At 31.5% G+C, this 10124-nt stretch overlaps 1 long non-coding RNA gene across 1 annotated transcript; it reads left to right on the top strand.

Annotated features, from left to right (window-relative positions):
• The first annotated feature begins 1412 nt into the window (after nt 1-1412).
• On the top strand, nt 1413-2593 carry LOC143633294 (uncharacterized). Its single transcript, XR_013153653.1, has 3 exons — nt 1413-1542; nt 2399-2495; nt 2581-2593. It is a non-coding gene; the product is annotated as an uncharacterized LOC143633294 (long non-coding RNA).
• The last annotated feature ends 7531 nt before the right edge of the window (nt 2594-10124 follow it).

The raw sequence follows: 10124 nt of genomic DNA on the forward strand, positions 1-10124 counted from the left end.
TTTGGAGTTGAAGAATCATCTGGTGGTGCGCGTATTAGTTGAAGACGAAGAATACGAGTTTTATCTTTTGTTTCTTTCGTTTTCGTTTATTTACCGCCATGAATTCTTATTTGCTTGTTTTGTTTAAGCCTAAGATGCTTGGCTAAATTGCATGAACTACTTAGGCTTATGATGAACCTACTTTGATGTTTTGATTTAACTTTGAGATTGTTTATTGTTATGGTTTTTATGGTTTAGTAAAATATTTATCTATAATTAGTTGATGCGTATGGATGCTTAGGATTGTTTGATAAGTTTTATTCCATAGTTTTCCTTGATTATTGTTTGTCATATGATAGGATTGCTATTAAGTCAATTACTTCGTGTTTTTGATTATTTTATGTTTGATGTCATGATAAGTCTTTACTATTTAATTTTGCTAGATTTAGTTCTTCGTAAGGAGTCTGTCTAGGGTTGATTATTTATTATTGTTTATCAAATCAATTAAATATAGTAAATTGCCTTTGATTTCCATGCTGTAAGTTAGGATTTCGTTATAAAAGAACTAAGTCATAATTAATTAGGTGACCGTAAGGAAACTTGATTTTTAATACTGGTGTGCGTTAAAACTTGTTAGAAACCCATAGGTGTCTCTTGAGAAGGGTCAGTGGTCCTGATCGGGTTTTCTTTTAAGTGTTTATTTTACGATCCCACTCCATAACTAAACATTTTTCCCGGGTTAATTCATTGCTGAAATTTAGGGGATTCTAACCTAGGTAGTTTTCTCATCATCATCTTATTTTCACAACAAACTTTGTTTTGGTTTAAATTACTTGTTTTCTTAATTAGTTTTTAATAATAGAATTAAACTAGTATTTAAAAAAAAACCCAAACAAATATAATTAATAAGTCGTGTTTTGTAGTCGAGTTTAATTAGTTAATAAACGTAGTTTAGAGAGTCTCATGGGTTCGATATCCGGACTTACTTAGCTTTACTAGAGTCGATCGGTTCACTTGCCGGTTAGTAGTTTAGTCGAGTTTTAGAGATTTTAGAGTATACTTAGTGTTTATTTTTAGTTAAATTAGTTAATAATTATTAAACTACTTCAAGCACATCAATTAGGCTTTCATTGCTTTGTTGGGTCAGAGCCTACCTATGAGGCCCATCTCATGGGTAGGCTCTTCACATCACATATTAACGTTTTTTTTTGTATAGATTGGCAACTAATCTTCTGTTTTTACCAACCCACGATCCCAAAACGATAGTTGTTTTTATGGGCAGGCATTTCTTAGAGACGTTCTTGAACAGTTTTGCCTGATGAGCTCATATAAGGTCTAACGGGCGTGTTAAGAGGTGTCCATAATTCATTCATCTTAGTAGAAACCTACAGAAGTTTTTACAAAGCTAGTTATGAACTTATGATTATGTGGATTATAATATTTTATTATGAATAAAGTTGTTGTAACACAAATTCTTTGGAGGCCTTGCTGTTTACTGGTTGATCAATTCGATTCCAGGGAGGATCTCATCAATGCAGTAATTACCTCTTCATTTATCCCAGGGTAATTATTTTAGTTAATTTACGTGTCCTTACTTTTATGACATCTTACTATACTATTAAAGCAATACAAGGTTTTCAAATGGCATTCAACTAGCATGTCCATATAGGCTTCCAACTCAATAATTTTACATTTATATAATTCCAAATGTTAATTTTGAACATTAATTTTAAATATTAACTCCTAAGTTGAAGAAAGTTTCAAAATATATTGTTATAATCATCATTTATTGAGAACTAAGACAATTAATTGTTTTTATTGTTATTTTTTTAAATTTTGAGACTTTGTTATTTTATTTTTTTTGGATTTTGTGAAATTATTTATGAATGTTTGGACTGGATGTTTGGATTGATATGGTGGTTTAAGTCACGAGTTTTGGATTATATTGTTGCTTTATTAAACGCGTGGTTTAATAAAAGTTATAATTATATCTCATTGTGATATTCATATTTTTAGCATTTTTATGTTGTGTACTTAAATGTTTTAAAATTTCAATAAAAATAGTTTTTATAACACACAACTTATGTTACAACATTACATGTTTAAGCTTCATAGTTTACAACATATTACTTTAATAGATGATAAACTAATATGTCTTTTTGTTTCATGATATAAGTTAGAAATATGTGATATAACTTAGAATTATGTTTTAAATTGTTATTTTTTCTCTATTTGTCTTTGTATGTTGGGTTTCTTTTAATTAAAATAACAACGTGATACCTTATAATAATAATAATAATAATAATAATAATAATAATAATAATAATGCTAGATTATCTAACATTTACAATTCGTTAAAATGTATAAAACACGGGATCTAAACTAGTCTTAAATCAAATAAAAATCATATCATGTTTAGGTATCTTGCACCAAGGCCTGCAATATTATTCAGAAACCGACTCTGCGTAGATGGTGGTTTGACTTTGTTTATGCCTCCAACTTCTGCTGCTCAAACAGTGTCTTGATTTGTTTTTATTATTATTATTATTATTATTATTATTATTATTATTATTATTATTTACTCCATTTCTTTCATCACAGGTTCGTGTGTGTGTGTGTTTCACGCAGATCGTTTGGAATTGGAAGACATTGCCGACTATAATACTGAAAATCGGGCAGGCCCGAGAGAGGTACAAAAATATTATTAGCATGGAAATTTATTATTAGTGAAACCACATTGCTTTGTTAATAGTTAATTGTTGTGTGCCACGACCTAGCACCCATACCTTCAACTTAATGCCATGCAATTTATATCTGTTCTTTATTTTTGCTAGTTTAATAATTGTTGGTTTTGTATCTTTTTAGTGGGTAGTTAATTAAGTAGTGGGTAGGTTATGTATTTTTGCTATATAAGCCACTAGTTCTTATGTGTTAATTCATGAATGAAAATATGTTGATTGAATGATCAAAGTCTCTTCCAAAAACCTATGAATTCTAATCTGGTTTCTATCTATTTTCTTTAGACCATTTAATTAATGATTAGGTTCGTATCAGTGGTATCAGAGCGGTCTTGATCCCTCTATGGACGCTCAAAAATGGAACGAGTCGTTGGCTCTAATTGAGTCAACACTTGCGGAGATGATCAATCTTCTAAAAAATCGACCTCGGTTCCCAGCCCATGACGCTTCCGCACCCACAGCGCCAATGCCAACACCGGCCACTGTGGCCTCACCACCACCAACCGCTGTCATTAAACCACCTCAATCCGTGCTGTTTGCAACCACCGTTTTACCGTCGTTTTCACAACCGCCTACACCAACTCTTGGTTCAACCCTCACTGTTTCACATCCACCTCCACGAACCACCCCAACAGATCCGTTCCCAACCCCTACTACAAAGCCGCTCTAGTACTCCTTGGATTCCACAAACCGTAGCCAACGCTAAGAGGAAATCTACACCCACAAAACAATTCAACGGTGCTATCCCAGGAGCAACAATCACCCCTTTTCATGGGTTTGATATTGAGTATTTTACCCGCACTAATCGAGATACCCATGCATATGTCTGGTCTATCAAGGAGTGGCGCCCACCATGGTGCTTCGTGGTGACTGCTCCGAACGCCATTGGAAGGCTCGAATGGCGGCCACCATGGCAAGGCGTCATACCGGTCTAGATTCTCAACCGTGCGGACACGGTTTCTTCAAGTGGTAGGGATTGTTGTGTGCCACGACCTAGCACCCATACCCACGTTCCCATACCTTTAACTTAATGCCATGCCATTTATATCTGTTCTTTGTTTTTGCTAGTTTAATAATTGTTGGTTTTGTATCTTTTTAGTGGGTAGTTAATTAAGTAGTGGGTAGGTTATGTATTTTGGCTATATAAGCCAATAGTTCTTATGTGTTAATTCATGAATGAAAATATGTTGATTGAATGATCAAAGTCTCTTTCAAAAACCTATGAATTCTAATCTGGTTTCTATTTATTTTCTTTGGACCATTTGATTAATGATTAGGTTCGTATCATTAATACAACTTTTCAATTGGGCATTGGAACCAGTGGCTGATTCGGTTCTTGATACTCTGTATGCGCTTGGATAGATGGATGCAGCCATATGGGCTGAGTTAAACCCGGTTGAGGATTTGGTTCAGGAAGAAACTTGTTGGTTAGATCATGATTATGGTTCCCAGATGAAAGTCTTTCGACTACATGTATAAAAATATTGAGTGTGTTATGTAGAAAAAATGTACGAAACATATAGAGATGAAAACATAGATAAACATAAAGTTATAAAGTATGAAATGATGTAATTAGAATGAAAAATAATAACCGGATATAATAAGAGTGCCAACTATCCAGATTGTTACACATTAACATCACATACTCACATATATAGTGGTAGTTTAACCATTTTGGTAGTGTAAAACGAAATTACATATATATAGTATAGTGGCAGTTTAACCATTTTGACGGTTTAAAACAAAGTTAAATATATGTAACCAGGTATACATGAACAACAAATGATTTATGCATTTTTACTTAATTAATTACATAACCAAGAATATGAACATATTGGAAAATTTGCATATACATAATTGGTCAACTTGCACATATGTAGAACATAAATAAGAAAAGAAAAAACTTAAAAGGAAATGTAAAAACCATCATACGTGTGCTAGTTTTCGTTAAAAATCAAAACATATAACTTGAAAATCAAGAGTTAAAAGAAAAAGGAGCATACAAATTTTCGTTAAAATAAACATAAAATCTGACCTTAAAATTCAAAATGTTTTCTTTAAGGCTAGTGATAGTTTTGGATGAGAATCAAGTACTGGGCGATTTCCCCGGCGATTGTGGGTGAAAATTGCCTTTACACTACGGCCTCTAGGTGTAACCTTCGTAATTTTTCGAACCTGAAAACCATCCGTTAAAATTTTTTTATGATATTTTATTCGGTCTATTGTTATTAAATCCAAATAATAAATTTAATATTTTTATGTATTCGATCATTTATTTTATTTCACGAAGTCCGGATTAGTTTCGTTTATTTTATATAATGTTATAACTATCACAAATATGCAAAATCCACCCCTAACTTATGTTTAGTTCTAACTTGAATACCCAACCTAAGACCAGGGACTAATATGCAAGACTTTGGAATATTATTAATTTTCTTTTCCTTTCTCTTCTCCCATCACCGACGGCCACTCCCTCTTCAAAATTGACCCTCAAAGCAAGCCGAAATTCATGGATTTAGGCGTGTTATGTGATTCACAATCAATGCATAATCAAACCATAGTGTAATCTTAGTAAATTGATAGCTAATAACACTTATTTCGTTAACTCTTAAAATCGAGGCTTAACGATCCTCAAATCCCTATATATACATGTCTAAAACGCAATTAACTTGTCCCTCATACACTCCTCTACAATCCGAATCATAACCCCAAACTACTTGCAACAATCAAAGCTGCTCAGTTCGTTTTTGATATCGTGTTCAAGCTGAAACCCTAAGTCATCGTTAACCTTCGATTTTAACTCGGTCCAGGTAATTGAATTGCGGTTGATACTTGATAGGGATCAAAAGCCCTCTGTCAATTTCATATGATAGATGGTAATGATCTTTAGTTAGAGTTTCAAACAAATTAGGGTTTATCAAAATTTGGGATTAACTGGTGAACCTATATAAATATTTTATGTTCCAATCTTTAAACATGTTTGACACTGGCTCAGCTGGCCAGTTCACTTTGGGCTCAGGTTTAAACCTCCCCCGGACCGTTTTTATTTTATTTTATTTTTCTTTCATTTTAATAAAATTATTAATTTATTATTATTTATACTATAAGTACATTAAAACTAATGCTACTTTCACTCATTTATTTATCCAGTTTAACTTAATATAATTTTTTTAATTCAATAAATAAATAAAATAAAATGGGTTTTTACATGCCTTAAAAAACGACCACCAAGATGAGTTTTCATTCAATTTATAATTGTATATATAATATTACACAAATGTTTTAAAGATTAAAAAGAATCGAAAAACTATTTATGAAAATATATTTAAATCATTTATGTAAACAAATTCAACTTTATAAAATTTATATATTTAACGTCCTATCAATCCCAAATCCGTTATAAACCCATGATATCTTGTCTTGTTCGTTTATATCGTTCGAATATTTATTTCAGTTGTATATTTAAAATTAGGACATGTCGTCGGGTCTCGTCGTGGAACTAACTAACTTGTTCACTTTAACCATCTCCTCGTTACCATCTACCTTATCTCGAAGGTGAGTAATCGCATCCCCTTTTTCTCTATTTTGTTTTGTGGGCATTATGCGTAATAGCAACTATTATTTTATTATTATTTCACTCAAACACAATTCCCTTAATTGCGTGGTTATGAAGTTGCTCGATTAATTGTTGATAGCTATATGATTTATGTGTTTAATGCTTTATGGTTGGTTGGTATATCATCCCCATCCTCATCCTCATAGTATGATCATATGCCGTCCGAGTAGACATGTCTAAATCTAGTGACATGTTCAAAAAGACACACTTATTGGTTATGAATTTAACCGAGTAAACATGTCCGAATCTAGTGGCATGTTGAAAGGACACATCTATTTGTTTATATTAATTTATGCTATTCACTAACGCTAAGAATTGCTTTATTTCTTAATATTATTATCATTATCACACCAAATTGTGAATTACTCGCTCAAACATGTGTTGTTGAAAAATTATTTTTACGCATAATGCAGGTTATATAAAGTGCATTGAAGTGAAGAATTAGTTTGGACTTTAGGCTACAATTATAAAAGTCTAAATGTTTTAGTAATTTCTTTTTCATTTGAATTATTTGTGTATGATTATTTGTGAATAAATAAATTTAGATATTGATATTATTATTTTTAGGTAGCTTTTGGTTGAAGGAACTCAGAGTCGGAATGGAATGGGTCATTCCAAAGGAAAGAAAAAAAAAGTCATGTTGGTTGCCATGTGGTAATGGAATGAACCATTCCATAATGAATGAAATTCCTTCCAAATATAGAATTTTCATTCTTTAAGAAGTAGGGTAGTGCTTGGTACAAAGGAATCGAAGTTGGAATGAAATTGATCATTCCAAAGGAACATAATTCCTTTCATTTATAGATTTTTATTCCTTGAGATAAGGTGTTTTTTTTATTCCTTTAAGGAATGGAATGAAAAAAAAAGTCATCTATAATATAATAATAATTATAATTATAATAATAACCATAATAATAATTAATATTATAATTATTATTTTATTATCAATATTATTTTTTCTATTACAATATTATTATTATTATTATCAATGATACTTTTCTATTATAATATAACTATTATTGTTATAATTATAATTATAACTTATTTATATTATTATATCATTATTATGTTATTTCGTCTATTAATTGATGAAACTAGTACGTGTGTATAGGTTAATATTTAAAAAAAATAATATAAAGTGATGATTAATTTCACTCATATGGTACATTGGTACCAAACAAGACAATGGAATGGTAATGATCCATTTCATTCCTTTGTCCATTCGATTACCCCGCTCATTCCATTCCATTATTCATTCCATTACCTCATACCAAAGAGACCCTAGGTGTTTTTTTTTCCATTCCTTCAAGGAATGGAATCAACAACACCAACACCAATAATAATAATAATAAAATATTATGATTATTATTATATTAGAATTATTATTACATTATCAGATTATTATATTATTGTTATTAATTTTATTATATTATTATTATTTTTTATATTATAATATAGCAATTATTATATTAGAGTTATTGTCGTATTATCAATATTATTAAAATTATTTGATTAGTCAACGCTTCATAACACGCATTTGTGATTTAACATTTTTATGATTATTTTTATTCGCTTTAGTTGTCTCGTTGAAGCATGCAAGTCTTAAAAATGAGTTAATACGAATATTCATATTATTAATATTATTTATTATTCTTACTAGCAGCAATAATAATAATAATAATAATAATAATAATAATAAAAGGGATGATCTTTTCATTTCTATATGGTAATCAAACATGGCAATGAGATGGTAATGATCCATTTCATTCCTTTGTCCATTCCATTCCCTCACCCATTCCATTACGTCATACCTAACATACCCTTAGTGTATTTGAGAAATGATATAAATTATGTCGCGCCCCGGCATGTTCCGCCGTAGGTTGGGGTGTGACAGATTGGTCAGAGCTGAAGACTATAAGATAGGTGATTAGACGTAACGATCTGGTAGCATGCTTAGGGTCCATATACGTGTTCCTATACGTGTGCCCTATTTGTTTAAATTATTTGTTCTTAGCTTAATCATATTTAATTTTTTTTTTCATTTTGTTCATACTATTGTACGTGAAAAGCACACACAACTCCGAGGTTATGTGTCACTCTCAAAATCATTTTTCAAAACCTTATATGTTATTTTAAATTGAGAAATTCCTTAAGAATTCCAAAAATTTTTGTTTTTACTCCCTTCTTATTGAGGATGATTTTTGTGAGGAATATGTAGTAACCGGAAGGAGGACACACTTGTTCTCCGAACCCTTGACCCCAAGGCTTGCCAGCTTAGGGAAATGCGATGTGTATATATCGCCATCGACCGTGAGACCCGGTTGCTTTCTCAAAGGGTTTGGCGAGGGTGGGAAACCTATTAGACCATAGCATATCACACCAAACGTCTACGAATCTACTAACCTCATTGTATCAAAACATGGTCATGTGAAGATCACATTCCTTAATTATAACCGAATTCATAGTGATATGTGGCTAAACTTGGTTTTTCCTATGTTGTTTAGTTGAATGAATTGGTGGGAAAAAGCCATGGTGGTTCATGGATACCTCAACCGTTCACGTCAACGCCTCATATGTCAATTTTAATCGATTTTCGAACATTTTGTTGAAATAAAGCCATGGTGGTACATGGATAATTCGATAACTAAGTTTTTATTGTTGTTTTTATCAATGTTTTCACTAACACTTAACTCCTAAATCTCTTTTGTATCACGTTATTAAATTCTTCTTTTTTTTTAAAGTATATATTACGAATGATTAAAATCCTCAACCTCAAATTCATTAAAAATTTATATAAATTTTATTCATTGGTCAATTTTCTTTTACTTAAAAACTTATACATTTTACATCAATTACCCGAACCTCATGGAATTTTTACACATTTTGTCCGCGCAGCATGTCTTCTCGCCTTATCAACCGTCGTCGTCACACCGGTAACTCAGGGCGCAGTACGTCTGTAACACCCCGGCTTAAAGCAGAAACGCCCGAGTGTGACATACAGATTGTTCAAACACACGTGACACTATTGGGTGGCAATAATAACATTAATTCATTTAAGCATCAAATAACACAATGTTTGAAAGTAAAAATACAAATCCAAATTTCAATCAAAATGATAATTTTGTTTATTAAATAACTTAAATACTCTAAGTGTCTTCTCGTCTTCAGCCTCTAACAATGGTACCTGTAGCATATATGTAAAATACGGTCAACTAACTTAATAGTTGGTGAGTTCTCACAAGTTTGAATATATACATAAAAACCTTGCAATTTCATGGTCCTGAGTGCAAAGGGGGGCGTATGATTATACTTATTGAGGCAACCACTTGTTGAACACATTATCAAGTAAGCACATATAACACACAAGTCCACGATATGAATTGCAGTTTAATAGCGGAGTATAAAATCGATTTGCGTTAAATAGGATATATATGCTACCCTGAAAAGTAAAAGCGTTAAAAAGGGGGGTGTGAGACACTCACCTTAAAGATTGAGGCGAAAGGGATATGAGTAACTTGAAAGCAATGAAAATAACCATGACCGAACACGTCACGTAAGCCGAAGCAAGCGATCCGCACTAACTAAGTTGAGTAAAAATTAGACTTAATCGATAATCGTACGGGGTTGTTTATTGCATACCTTTTAAGGTGTTATTTCGTATTATTTTATATTTTTGATCATTTTATTATTATTTAAGCTATAACGAAAGATCCGTTAATAATACGATTTAAGTACTTTAATGGTGAGAAAACAAAGTTTATATGCTCGAAAGGCTTGAACTATTGATTATA

This window comes from Bidens hawaiensis, unplaced genomic scaffold, assembly GCF_021521415.1.
Source record: "Bidens hawaiensis isolate Kalapana, Puna unplaced genomic scaffold, B.hawaiensis_p1.1 tig00006667_1, whole genome shotgun sequence".
Lineage (NCBI taxonomy): Eukaryota > Viridiplantae > Streptophyta > Magnoliopsida > Asterales > Asteraceae > Bidens > Bidens hawaiensis.